Below are 14,955 nucleotides of genomic sequence, written 5' to 3'. Positions count from 1 at the left end.
ACAAAAGACACATGTCTTGTACTTGTAATACAAGCATATTTTTGTGCAGTTTTTCCTCCACATTTTTAGTGTTGAAATTTGGCCAAATATATAGACTATATTCTATTTCTAAGAATGGCATATGTTCATGACATCAATATTATCTGAGGATTCAGGTTCGTTAGGTTTCACATGAATGCTGTTCTTTCTCAGTCTTGTGTTTGTTCTGAAATAATTGAATAAATAGGAATATTTTGCCTGGGTGCATGAATATGAATACCATGTGTGCCTCATCTTTACTGTTGTCAGTAGATGGGCTCGAAGCTCCTAATCTTGAAGTAATGAGTGGTAGTTAGTCCCCATGTGTTTGCAAGAAATTGTCCACCAATCTGAGCTCACTCTCTTGCCCTACGTTGCATATTTATGATCAACATTTATATTAATACTATTTTCGTCTGTCCATTTGTAACAATTTATGCATATATTCTCTTCTAGCAAAAGTTTATTAATGTTATATTTTAAACTGTTACACTTCATGTTTTTGCCAGATGAATTCAGATGTGCAGTGAATGTATAATTCTTTGTAGGAACTTTAGTAAAGAACGGTGAATTCTCTAACATTTTTGTTTCCTTGGTTGATTTTTGTAGGGATTTAAGTTCTTAAAACATAACTTTTAGTCTCCTAGAACACATTAAAAATGTCATGCCAGTGTGAAGCTATTTCACATACACCTGCCTCTGCCTCTGTGATTAAAGACATGAGAAAATACACCCAGCTTGCCCATCAAGTTTGTAGTTAGTAATTGTTCATACAATTTTTCAGATGTGTGCTCGATATTGTGGATCTGTTTCCCCTGCATCCCCCTCTCAATTTGCATTTCTCTGGGAAAGCTGTATCCTATTCAAAGTGTTCAAAAGTGACAGAGGTGTATCTCATAATTAAAGCTCCTTCTAAAATGACACAGTAATTATAAATTCTGAGTCAGAAAATAAGCAGAGCAAGCACGAGAATTATGTGAATATATATTTGAGAAAGCATATATTTTTTTCGGGTGATGTTAGTATCATGCTTTGTGTTGTACATGTATGGGATATTTAGGATGCAGTGACTTTTGATGATGTGCACGTTAAATTCACTGAGGAGGAGTGGAATTTGCTGGATCCTTCCCAGAAGAGTCTCTACAAAAATGTGATGTTCGAAACCTACCTGAACCTCAAAGCTATAGGTAAGAATGTTATTTTTTTCTGAAGGATATAAATGTTTCCTGGTTATTGATGATCTTCTATTATTTTAATTGTATGAAAATTGAGCTGAATAATTCAGCATCACTGAATTTTCACTGTAACTTTCACAGTACAGTTAAAATTCACAGTATCTTTAATTTTGCCTATTTTCCAATGCTATATCATGTATTTTCTGTTACTGTGTTTTAGGCTATAATTGGAAGAGCATCATCTTGAAGAACATTGTCAAAATAGTAGAGGTCATGAAAGGTAATTTTCATGTGCAAGCTGTTACAAATTTGTCTCTGAAGAAATTTTAATATATTATGGAATCTCTAGCAAAAAGAAAAAGTGTAAAATCACAGTCCTTTAAGTGTACCTATGATTATAATATTCTAACATAACCATGTACCTCAAGATCCGGTATCTGATTTGGGTATCCATTTGATAAGTAGCTCCATTAGACCTGTGTTCTGGATCTGCCAATGTGTATAGTCTCATAGTATTTAGAAATTGCACATTGAATAGTGATAATTTTATATCCAAAACCTTCTAATAAGCAAATAGTCCATAGAAAATTTGGTGATACTCATATTCTTGTAGTAATATGGTTCAGTTTGGTGAGAGGGCATTTTATGAGAATCAAGAATATTATTGTGGAGAAATATTAGTCCATATTGCACATGTTATAAGAAACAAAAATTCAAACAGTGTGAATGTAATGCATAAACTTTTCATTTATCATTCTTTTTATTAGGTATATCATGTGTCACAATAGATAATAATCATGTGAGCATTGGGATATGGAAAGAAGAAGCATAAAATGTTTGTTCTAAAACAAGAAGATATGTAGTATTCTGCCTTTGAAAGAAATTAGGAATATGAAAGACATTTGTAATTAGTTGGTTTTTGAGCTTTAGAGGGATTATCCCAAAACTCATAGTGTAAAAAAAAAAAACTTTATGGGTACTAGGAATTTGGAAATTTTTCTGTTTGTCCTGGTTCCCAGTCACATGTGTTGTAATTCACACTAGAGGAAAAATATGAATACAATCAGTGTTATACAGATCAAAGTTTTTCTAACTTTATTCAGATAGCTAAAATACATCATGTAAAAAGAGGATGTTATAAATATGAGCCATGTAATAACCATCACAGGTGTCTTGAACAACTCATGATGAGGGAGAACAGCATGAACATATAAAGTGCTAAAACCTTAAGATCTGATGCTTCTTTACCATTAGACAAATTGTAAACATAATTCATATTGATTACATGATTGATCAGAGTAATGAATGTTGTAAAGATTTCACATGTGCTAATTATCATTGCAGGCATGTAAGAAGATACACTGGAGTGAAACCCTATGAGTGTAATATATGTGGTAAAGCTTTTACAAGATGCAGTAATCTCCGATATCATAAAAGAACACATACTGGAGAGAAACCTCATGAATGTAATCAATGTGGTAAAGCCTTTGCAAGACCCAGTGATTTCCAAAAACATAAAATGACACATACTGGAGAGAAACCTTATGAATGTAATCAATGTGGTAAAGCCTTTGCAGCTCACAGTTATCTACAAAGACATAAAAGATCACATACAGGAGAGAAACCTTAAAAATGTAAAAAATGTGGTAAAACTTTTGCACATCACAGTACTTTCCAATATCATAAAAGAACACATACTGGAGAGAAACCATATGAATGTAATCAATGTGGTAAAGCCTTTGCATGTCACAGTGATCTCCAAAGACATAAAAGAACACATACTGGAGAGAAACCTTATGAATGTAATCAATGTGGTAAAGCCTTTGCACCGCACAATCATCTCAAAAGACATAAAAAAAAAAACACATACTGGAGAGAAACCTTATGAATGTAAACAGTGTGGTAAAGCCTTTACAAGACCCAGTAATCTCCAGTATCATAAAAGAACACACAGTGGACAGAAGAAACCTTATTAATGTAATCAATGTGGTAAAGTGTTTTCACCAGGGATAAATCTCCTAATTCTGTGTTCTATACAGAATAATAATGAATATGATCATGAATTAAGTGGGAATTAGGAGGGTATCATAGTAGGATATGATAGACATGGGTGCTTGGGATTATTTCCACTCTGGAGTTGTTTTTTTTGATGCTTTTGCAAAGACGTTTTCTGCCCTTGTCTGAAGAGTTTCCTTGATGGTAAAGTAAAGCTGTTTACATTAATTTTATTCATAAAGTAAGTCACAAAAATCACCGCATAGAATTTGGCCTGAAAGTTTTTAACAAGCATAGAATCTAAGAAAGGAAAAATAATAAAAAAAAAAAAGAAAGGTTCAAAATACAAGGCATCATCAGGAGGTTGAGTGAAGTTTAATCTTGTGATCAAGGATATTCAATGGCATTAAAGGAATGGTTACATTAGGACAAGATTGCATTCAGCTAAACATATGGGTTTGCAGTTGTATGAAAGAGAACTGTATCATGTTAGGAATTATTATTACCTGGATACTGTTTTGATGTAGACACATGAAGATACAATTATGTGTCAAATTGCCAAGAGATAGATTTGGATTCTGGGTTGTGAGTTTAAAATATAAGCAGAAAGGCTTAGTTCCAGGCATGGTGTTACATGCTTTTTAACCCACCATTCATGAGACAGAGTCATGCAGATCTTTGAGATCAAGGTAGATCTCTAAACAAGTTCCAGGAAAGCCAAGATTAGGCAGTGATATATTTGAAATATTGAAAGCTGCTGATAAATTAATAGAGGGAGCCATGTTCCAGCCCCAGTAAGCAGCAAAACTCCGAGAATTTTATCATGAAGTGGTGCTGAATATTGTCAGAGAATTTTACATTAGCTCATGAAATGATCAATTCTTGGTTTTTCTTACACTTTAATCCCTTTTGTTGAACCGTCACTTTTTCTAGAATGAAGCCTTCTGCATTGTTGATGGTGGACGATCTTTTGATGTGTTTTATATTTTATTTTATTGGTTTTATCTTTTAAGTATTTTTTGAATCTGTGGTTTTAGCTATAATTGGTCTGTAATTCTCTTTTTATCACTCAATCTTTCCTGACTGGATATATGAGTAATCAGGGGTTCAGAAAATAAATTGACTAATACTTATTTTGTTTCTATATTGTTGAAAACACTGAATTCTTGTTAAATCCTCTTTGAAAGTCTGGTAGGACTGTACCCCAAAACTCATAGACGAGACGTGGGCTCATATTGGGGACAAATTTTTAATGAATTCTGTTTTCCTTCATGTTTATGTCAGTTTAAGTTGTTTTTCTCTAGTTTAATTTTAGGATGTGTAATCTATTGAGGAAGTTAGCTATTTCTTTTAGAATTTCCAAGTTGGTGGAATGCACCCTTTTTAAACTATGTCTTTACCACTCTCTGGATTTCTTCATTACCTCTTATTTAATCCCCCATTTCATTTTAGATTTCATTAATTTGTATATTCTTTACCTTTTAATAGGGGTTTATCTTGTCTAATAAAAGGATCAAAAGACCAACTCCATGTTTTATTAATTCTTTCTATTGTTCTCTTTCTATTTTATCAATTTCATCCCCCAACTTGAAAATTTCTTGATGTCTCCTCCTCATTTTCTTTGCTCCCTCACATCTTTTTGTTGTAACCTTTAAAACATGCTGTTAAATTGCCAGCATGGGAGTTCTCCAATTGTTTTCATGTAGGCATTTTGTGCTGTGAGCTTTCTTTTAGCTCCACTTTCATTTTCTTTGTGTTCCATGAGATTGTTCATGTTGCATATCCATTTACAGTGAACTCTAGAAAGTCTCTGATTTCTTCCTTTTTTCTGTGTAGACCCATTTTCTCTCAAACATAGTTTGTAGTCAATTAGCTGTCCTCCCTCATCTCTTACAACACTGAGACATCAACAAGTTTTTGGCCCAGATCATATATTTTGTCTCATCATAGAGTGTGGGGACTCCTAGGTCTGGTGCAATCAAGGACATGAGGAACCCAATTTCTAGGGCCCACCCACTGGGCTTTCTTGTTGCTCTCTGGGGTGCAATTTAGTCCTTCCCCATCATATCAGTCCTGTCCTTACAAATGGCCCCATGGGTATGAGAGGTAACAATAGCACACCAGCCATCTGTGTCTTGCCTTTTCTCAGCTCTAATGACATTTCAGAGCTGCCAGTTCAACTTCCTGGGCTGACATTCCTGCCAGGTGTGGTCCTCCACATGTGATCTCGGTATTTGACACCACCACTGCCCCAGCATACCCCTGTCCATCCTGAATGAGGCAGTTGCCATTGGTGAACCCTGTTACCCCTACTTCTATTTGAGCAGTCATACAGAGGCCCATCCAGCAAGGTCAGAGTCCAACAGCAGGGCAGCTGAGTAGATACTCTGGGGAGATTCAAGAAGGGTGGCTGGTAAAGAGTCCTTCTGGTATCATTTTTACCCAGAAGCCATTGTGATTGAAGTGTAAATAGAGTGATTGTTAGCTTGTGCTATTGTTTACACATTGGCCATTGGCTAATGCCAGGACCCCTGGTCTGAGTATGCAGTCCACAGGTCTACAAAGGTCACCTGAAGTTGGCAGAGTAAGGCTTTTTTTCTTTGCAGAGGCTTAAATAGCCTCAATTTTAAGGCATCTAAGAGGTCCTCCATTTTTGTTTTCTTCTGTAGACACTGGAAAGTCATTTATAAACTGATGAAGAGACTCTGTATGTAGGTTTTAGTACAATATAGTGTTGATCTGTATCAACAAAAGATGATGAGTTTCCATTTTACTTTTAGGGTAACCCTGGTCTTGTGGTGGGGACACTTTTGATTCTCAGGACCCCCTTATCTCCTTTTTAGGCATCACTCATGGTGTTCTGATTTGGCCTTGGCTGCCACCAGGATCTTTCCCAGGTCTCCAGTCTGTTGCTTCTGTCCTCACATCTGTGTCTCCTCTGCAGTCTGTCCTCCATTAAACACTCTCTTTGCCACTGTCCTTAAATCTCTTAGACAACTCTTTCCTAACCACTCCACCCTCTGGGGCTTTGTCTTCATAGCTGGTGTTCCCTGACTGACAAAAGCTCAAACCACTGCTGCCTTTGCTTCTGGTGATTCAGGGTCCATGGGTGTGTATTGTCAAAAATGTCTCCATGACTTTGTCTAAAAAAGCTGTAAGGCTTTTATTTTCTTTTATTTTTTCATACACTCTGGCCAAATTTGTGAGCCATCTTGTGGCCACCTTGAGACCTGCCAGCATAGCCGGACTGTGGACAAAGGGCCTCCACTTACCTTCAGTGTTGTTGCAATAACAGTTTGGGTGAGTTAGGGTAATGCAAGAATATTAGGGTCTGTAACCAGCTCATATACCAAACCCAGACACTATTGTGGATGACAACAAGTGTTTGCTGACAGGAACCTGATATAGCTGTGTCCTGAGAGTCTCTGCCAGTGACTGACACACACAGAAGTGGGTGCTCTCAGCCAGCCATTGAACTGAGCACAGGGTCAACAATGGAGGAGCTAGAGAAAGGACCCAAAGAGCTGAAGGGGTTTGTAGCCCCATAGGAGAATCAATAATAATAACCAATTAGTAACCCCAGAGTTCCCAGGGACGAAACCACCAACCAAAGAGTGCACATGGAGGGACCCATGTCTCCAGCCACATGGGTAGCAGAGGATGGCCTGGTCGGACATCCATGAGAGGAGAGGCCATTGGACCCGTGAAGGCTCATTGCCCCAGGGTAGGGGAATACCAGGTCATGGAAGCAGGAGTGGGTGGGTTAGTGAGCATGGGGAGGGGGGATGGGATAGAGGGTTTTCAGAGGGAAAACGAGGAAAGGGGACATTTGAAATGTAAATAAAATATAAATAGAAACATATGTATATATAATATAAAATATATAAAAATATAAATAAATAAATAAATTTAAAAATAAAAAAAAAATTAAAAAAGCACTTGGGAAGCAGAGGCAGGTGGATTTCTGTGTTTGAGGCCAGCCTGATTTACAGAGTGAGTTCCAGGACAGCCAGGACTACACAGAGAAACCCTGTCTCAAAAAAACCAAAAGCAAAAAAATAAATGTAAATAAGAAAATATCTAATTAAAAAATTCTTTAAACAAAACACAACATTACCTCTTATTGTGACCTTGAATTGATAATGGTCAATTCACAAGCATCTTAATCACTGCTGTGGCTTTGATAAAATACTCTGTCAGGAGAACAGGTTTATTCCAGCTCACGGTTCACAGTAAAGTCCCTCATGGTGTGGATGTCACTCTGAAGTGTGAAGCAGCTGCTCACTCACATCAGGTGTGTAAATAATCAGGACACCAAGAGCAATGAACGCCTGCTCCTGCTCAGCCCCTTTCCACACACTGCCCAGGATCCTAGCCAGGGAATGGTGCCGCCCACAGAGGGTGGGGATTCCCACACCAGTTAAGATAACCAAGGCACTCCCTTACAGCCACACCCCGAGGAACCTCCCCCTTGTTAGGATTCTGTCTAAGCTCCATCCAACAGTTACCTGGCAACAGCCACCTTGACCCTCCCCACCATTACCTGGCAACAGTCAGGTAGGTCTGGTGCACTATAAAAGGGGCTGCCTGCCCATCCCCACTCTCTTATCCTCTCACTCTCAGCGTCTCTCTTGCCCCTTCTTGGGCTTCCCTCCCTTCCTCTCCCCTCCCCCCTCTCTCCACATGGTCATGGCGGCCTCTGCTTCTCTACTTTCTCCCTCTCTCTGCCTTTCTCTACCTCTGCTTCCCTCTTAACTCCCCTCTCCATGCCCTGAGTAAACTCTATTCTGTACTATACCGTCTTTTGTCTGGTAACCTCAGGAGGAAGGGATGCCTTGGCATGGGCCCACTGAGGCACGCCCTTCCCCCACACATATTCTCTTGCCTCTTTCTCTTTTTATGATCACAATACCCCTGGCCACTCTAGATCTTATCAAGTAGACAATTGAGGTTGACCATCATGGTGGCTGTGACGCTCGGTCTATTTATCTAGACACTGGGGTCCTCTGTCTTGCCTTGCAAGAGCATATGAAATCATTTTCTCAGATTAATTATAATAAATAATAATATATATAATTATATATAATATATTATAATATATAATATATAATTAATAATATAAAATAATAGATTTTATATTAAAATATTTTATATATCAAAAATCTATTTATTGGAATTTGTGCATGCACTAGCTTTCCCACCAGATCTTAAATGTATTGGGGGACTATGACTGACAAAATAGACGTTCAAAAGTTAAGGGGCTGGGTGGGTACAAACCAGGCCTAGAGACCCCTACATATTCTGCCCCTTGCTCCCCTCTCTTTTCACTCCTCACCAGGGGTAGTATTTTCCGTCATTACTGTAATTAATATGGCTGCCCAGTGGCCTTGTTCCACACAGATCAAAGCTGTTCGTAAGCTTTACCTCAGTTTCTCCCCTTGGTCTGGGAGGGGCAAATTGCTAGTTAGCCTAGGATGACCCCTCCCACTCCACAGAGGAGAAGGAGGGCAAGGACTCAAGAACCGACTCGTGGGTGGAGGGAGCACCTGGTGGCAGCCCTGCCAGGGAAACATGGCTCCCTAAGGACTGTGTGGGTGACATCAGAAGGCTACAAAGACACAACTGTCCTGTGTGTGCCTTTTCTGACACAGCTGCTGGAGCAGCTGACAGAAGATCTCCTCTTTGCAAGTCTTAGAAGGCATCAGTGTTCATGGTCTCCAGAGATCTGGGTAGCTTTAGCTCTTCTTCTTCTTCTTCTTCTTCTTCTTCTTCTTCTTCTTCTTCTTCTTCTTCTTCTTCTTCTTCTTCTTCTTCTTCTTCTTCTTCTTCTTCTCCTCCTCCTCCTCCTTCCCTTCCTCTTCCTCTTCTTCCTCTTCTTCTTCTTCCTCTTCCTCCTCCTCTTCTTCCTCTTCCTCTTCTTCTTCATCCTCTTCTTGCTGTTCTTCTTCCTTTTCTTCTTCCTCCTCCTCCTTCTCCTCCACCTCCTTGCCCACTGAAAGCCATTCCCAGCTGCCTAGGCATCTGGGGCTGTCAGAAGCAGGGCCGTGGTCAGGGCTGTCCCCACCATCACAGGTCTCAAGTTCCAGGCCTTTCTCCCTGAGCAGGCTAGGTGAGGATTGTTCTGGCTCCTCCATATCTTCGTCTTTGGCCACATCTCCTGGGGACACTTGTGGCTCCCTCTGACTCTCACTCTGGAAGACCTCTGTGGCTTTTCTCATGTCACGGGTCATTATATGGCGGTATCTCAGGTAATCCAAGATCTGAAATACACAGGAAGAGGAGTAAGTATCCCATTCAACAGTCCAGCTGTCCTCAGAGCAGAGGTTTGGCTCTCCACAGACAGAAAGTGGCACAGATGTGCAAGATCCTGTACTCAGGGCTGGCAAGACACGTGCATTGGTAGTCAATGTTCTTCGGAATCTGATGTATTTTTGAGAAGACTGAGACAGAATCGCTTCATCGCCTTGGCTTTATCCCTCTACGACTGAGTGCAAGTACCTGATCTCCAGAGAAGATATTATCAAATTTTATTTTCAGGATCTAATAAGATAATCCTGTGGGGATTTTTTTCAGTTTATTTATACAGTGGATTACTTTGATGGATTTTCTTATATTGAAACATCCATACATACCTGAAATGAAGCCTACAAGATCTTGATGGATAATTTCTTTTGTGTGTCCCTGGATTCAGTTTGTGAGAATTTTTATTTAGTATTTCTGTATCAATGTTCAAAAAAATAAATCGGTCTGATATTTTCTTCTGGGTTGAGAGTTTATATACTTTAGGTATCTGGGTCACTGTGGATTCATACAATGAGTTTGGAAATGTTCCTTCTATTTTTATTTTGTGGAATAATTTGAGGAGTGTTGGAATTCACTCTTCTTGGAAAGTCTGGTAGAATTCTGCACCAAATCCATCTGTCCCTGGGCTTTTTATGTCTGGGAGACTTTTGATGACTGTTTTTCTTTCTTTGGGGGTTTGGGCTAATTAAAGAGTTTGCCTGATCTTGATTTAACTTTCATTAGAAGTATCTGTCTAGAACATCGTCCATTTAGTTAAGGTTTTCCAATTTTGTGGAGTTCAGGTTTTTGAAGGAAGACCTAATGATTCTTTGACCTTCACTGTCAGCTGTTAGGCCTCCCTTTTTATTTCAGATTTTGTTTTGTATTCTGTCTTTCTATCACTTTGGTAATTTGACTAAGGTTTGTCTATTTTTTTTTGATTTTCTCAAAGAACCATTGGCAACTTCCCATTTGGGACCATTGGGACTTCCCATTCACAGTTGCCAATTGTTGGGTTGTTTGAATTGCAGACTGTAAGTCATTACAATTAATTTCCTTCATTTATAGAGACATTCCATAAGCTCTGTGACTCTAAAGAATCCTAACTACTATGACTTATATTTCGTCGATATGAGAACTTTCTGCTTTCTTTATGTAGGCATTGTACTATGAATTTAGGACTATTTTCATTGTGTCTCATAAATGTGCCTTCATTTTAATTGTGTTCTAGAAAGAACTGAATTTCTTCCTTTATTTCTTACCTCACACAGAGATCAGTGAGCAGAGAGTTGTGTAGACTTTCTGTTTGTTGTTTCTGCTGTTGTTGCAGGGCAGCTTTAACTCATGGTGCTCTGACAAGATACAAGGTGTCATTTCAATTTTCTGGCATCTGTTGATTTGGGATCCATTATATGGTCAATATTGGAGAAGGATCCCTGAGGTGATGAGAAGAAGGTCTCTTCCTCTGTGTTTGCCATTGGGCTACATCCACAGTCACTGAAATGCCATTCTGTCTTTGAAGACAGGCAAAATACACAAGGCTGATATCATAAAACAGATATCAGTTGAATGCATTTGATAAATTTATCTCTATAGATTTAGCAGCCTCACCTGTTGATACTAGTAATACGTAGCCTAAATCTTCCACCAGTCCTGAGGTAAATATATTACATACATATTACAACGAGAAATATACAGGATATAATATAACAGATAAATATTATTAATTATCTTTTCAAATTTTCTCAGATTTTAATCTGGACAAAGTCACCTGCTAAACTCTGCTACTTGGTTGAGAAGCTGAAGCTATGGCTTCTGCATTACCCTTGGAAGAGCTGCCTGGAAGGAAGGACCACCCAGAGCACCACATGCCTCCAGACCTGACCCGAGAACAGGCATGGGCCTGGGCAATGGATAATTTTGAAGACTTGTGTCATCCCTCTTGCGAGCACCCTTGGTGTTGTGGGCCTGGGAACCCCAGCATAGCCACACTGCTGGATGAAGCTGCATTTGGAGAAGAGAGGGGACAGAAACGCTCTAGAGAGCCACATGGAGAGGAGCCAATGGCTGAGAGTTCAGAGAGACTTTGGGGTCCTCTAGAAGTAGGAGCCACTTCCAGGAGAAGGGTTCGATGGGCTCTGAACCAGGTAGGAGATGAAAGCTCTGACAGCGGTGGAGACTTGTTTGACCCAGGTGAATTCTGGAGCCAACGGGGCTCCCAGAAACGACTAAAAACAGAGCCTTAGTGAGAGAGGAACCTGGAAAGGAAAGACACCCAAGCATTGTACAGAACATACACCTTGAATCCTTCAATATATTCCCTGGGAGGAGCCAGAGCAAAACTGAACAAGAGCCTCATGTTGTCTCTGTGGATTTATGAGCTGGGACTGTGCCCCACATGCCCAGGAGCCTTGAAGTCTGTTTATTTTGCCCTTCTGACAGTTCAATTGATATGTTGAGGGATTTTTTCCTTAAATCTATGTAGAATCATTGCATTCTGATGGAAAATGTACATAATTAAAATATTTTCTCTCAACCACCTGTGTAATTGTATTTCAGTGTCAAAATCAGCATTCTAATTGGTGGTAGGAAGTGTTCACTAATCAAGTCAGAGAAATTTCTCTGTGTGGAGTTTCCTTAGGTTTGGGCCGTGGAAACAAACAGGCTTGGTAGGGACAAAAGAGTGCCCCACCCACTAGGATTTCCTATATTGTTCTCTAGAAGAGGGCAGAGTAGAAGTGTGGGTAAAAGCAGGTGGGTGGGGTTGGGGGGTGGTGAGTGTGGTAATTGACTTGATGAAAACGAAACATAAGATTGGAATGATGCAGTATGATTGCATTGTCCTAGCAGACACAAACTTTTAAACGAGTGTCACATTAAAAACAAGTAAATTGACCCAGCATATGTGGCTACTTAAGAAGAGTTGCCCTGTTGTGATTGAGTTACATTAAAGTCACATTGAAGACCGAGAGCAGCTGAGTGGAGGGATTCTGAGTCCAGTAGTATTTAAATGAAAATTTCATCCATTCAAATGATGTTAGCTGAGCATCTAGCTTAAATCAGTGCTAAGCTAAAAAAAGGCTTCTGGGTAAACAACATGGGACTTGCCCTCACTTTTTTCTTTCTTTTTTTTTGTTTTTTTTTTCTTTTTTTTTTAATATTTGCTTTATTTACACTTCAAATATTTACATGTTCCCTTTCTGAATAAGTTATCCCTCTGAAAATCCCCCTATTACATCCTCCTCCCCCTGATGGAGCCCCTCTCTCATTTACCTGATTTGCATTCCCCTATTGTGGTGAATTGAGTTTTCTCTGGACCACAGGCCTCTCCTCTCACTAATGTTTAAAACACTGATTCATGATAAAAAAAAAAAAATCACATTAACACATTTCTCTGGCTTTCTTGCTCCAAATCTAGATTAAAGGCCTGTGTCTTTCAAGCTGAAAAAGATCTGCATTAAATTCCAAGCTTCCAACTCCAAGACATTGATTACTTTCTACATACTAAACAAACATCCCTTGAAGGTGTGTCCTCATGTTTTGGATTTTGGTTAATTGGAGATTTATCCAAGTTGACAATAAAGAATAGCGACCATGGAGAGGGTTTCTCTGTGTAACCCTGACTGTTCTGAAAACCATTTTGTAGAATAAGACGACCGCCAAGTCTGCCTCTGACTCCCTCATTCTGAGATTAAAGGCACGTGTCGCAGTGTCCTGTTTGGAAATCCTGTTCTGTTTCCTTTCCTTAACTCGAGTACTAAGCAGATGCTACTACTGTGTTCCCAGCAGAGAGATGGTTACAGGGAACAGCTAAGTGTAGAGATGAACATTCAGGACACAGAATCTCCTCTCTACCTGCCCACTCCCCAGCCCCTGTCACTGTCTCATATTTTATGTTCTGCCTTTGAGATGAACACACATAATTTTCCATCCTGTAGTCTCTTTTTCTGCACAGAAGGCAGGCAGGGATCTTGCTGGGCTCCAGGCTGCCCCGGAAAGGAGTCATATTGATAGGGAAGCATACAGCAGGACTTTTAAGCAATTTCCTGAGGGACTGTCAAACCAGAGGTCTTCTAAGTCAGGGATATGAAGGGCAGAAAGCCAGGGCTCTAGGTCTGCTCATGGCAGAACTGGTGGAGGTCAGAAGCCACTGATGCCGAATCCCAAAACACCTTCTTTACACTCAAGAAGTGAAAAACCAGCTCTGCTGCTCTAGGTCCAGGAATACAAGGACATCAGCAGTGTTTTCCTGTGATGGATGACACTGAGCCTTCCACACTTTTACTGTGGTGGTATTCATAATCCTGAAAGAGGTGGGGAGGCAGCAAGCAAATGATCCTGAAATCTGGTGCTTAGAATTTCACAAAACAATGAAGGAAGTGAAAAAGGCAAAAGTTATTTTTAGAGTATATAAAACAGAAACAATACACCAACGAGGTAAGTGGCTAAAAGAGAAGTGTAGTACCAGGGAAATGTTAGTGATCTCGAAAATAGATAGGAAACAATCTGATGTAACTCATAGTAGGGTCTTTATTTTAAGTTTCGTCGGGACCCTCCAAAAAACCACAATCGCCTAGTACTGTTTTGATGGATGGAGAGGCCCCAGTATCTCTCTGTGCCAAGGCAGGAAGCAGGTCTTAAGTGTGCAAAGATCTAACTGGAAAACTATTGTGACCTTTGTCATAGTTGGCTGATGCTGGAAGGCAGTTCATAACCTTAAATATTGCTCCCCTCTGCATAGTTGGTCAGTCAGAAGAGTGTGGGGTTATAACCTGGATTTGGAGGTTTGTTGGGAGAATATCTTTAAAATGCTGTTTTGTTGAGTCTAGAGACTGGAGCTAGGTTTGAATTTTGTTGGGGGTCAACTTGTAAACTAATGCTAGGTATCAGCGTGCTTGTTTACTTGAGTTTAAACTTAAGTCATGTTTTCTAAAATGGAGACCAAACTAAAATGATTTCATCTGCCATTCATCCCTTTCTCTTGTGACTAGAAGTCTAAATCATGGAACTTCCTAAAACTCCGTGAAAATAATAACTAACAGGGCTATGTCTTTATGGAGCCTCAGGGGCATGGGTAGGGCCCCATCAATGGGAAACAGGAGGGTGTCTTGAGGTTGAATTTTCCTCCTGTTGACCAGATACTTTTTCAACTGTAAAGAGATATGCTGTAGATCTAGGCTGGGACTCTGTAGCACAGGTACCAATTCAGTGAAGCTCTAGTGATCCCTGAAGTATCTCTTGAATAGGGCCAAATCTCTGAGCTAAAACTGGCACCAAAATCATCTGGTCCTGGGGCTTTTTTGGTTGGGTGACTTTTAATGACTGCTTCTCTTTCTTTAGAGTTTTTTTTTTTTTTTTTTTTTTTTTTTTTTTTTTTTTTTTTTTTTTTGCTATTTAAAATGATGGCCTGATCATGATTTAAATTTGGTGAGTAGTATCTGTCTAGAACATCGTCCATTTTGTTAACATTTTCCAATTTTGTAGA

The 14,955-nt window shown here is 39.5% G+C and overlaps 1 pseudogene; it reads left to right on the top strand.

Moving 5' to 3' along the window:
- Nucleotides 1–320: 320 nt before the first annotated feature.
- Nucleotides 321–14,955, top strand: part of LOC127672327 (zinc finger protein 431-like) — a 32,682-nt pseudogene continuing 18,047 nt past the window's right edge.

Source organism: Apodemus sylvaticus, chromosome 22 (genome assembly GCF_947179515.1).
Source record: "Apodemus sylvaticus chromosome 22, mApoSyl1.1, whole genome shotgun sequence".
NCBI lineage: Eukaryota > Metazoa > Chordata > Mammalia > Rodentia > Muridae > Apodemus > Apodemus sylvaticus.
Note: the sequence above shows the minus strand (reverse complement) of the source record. Positions and strands in the feature narration are given on the sequence as shown.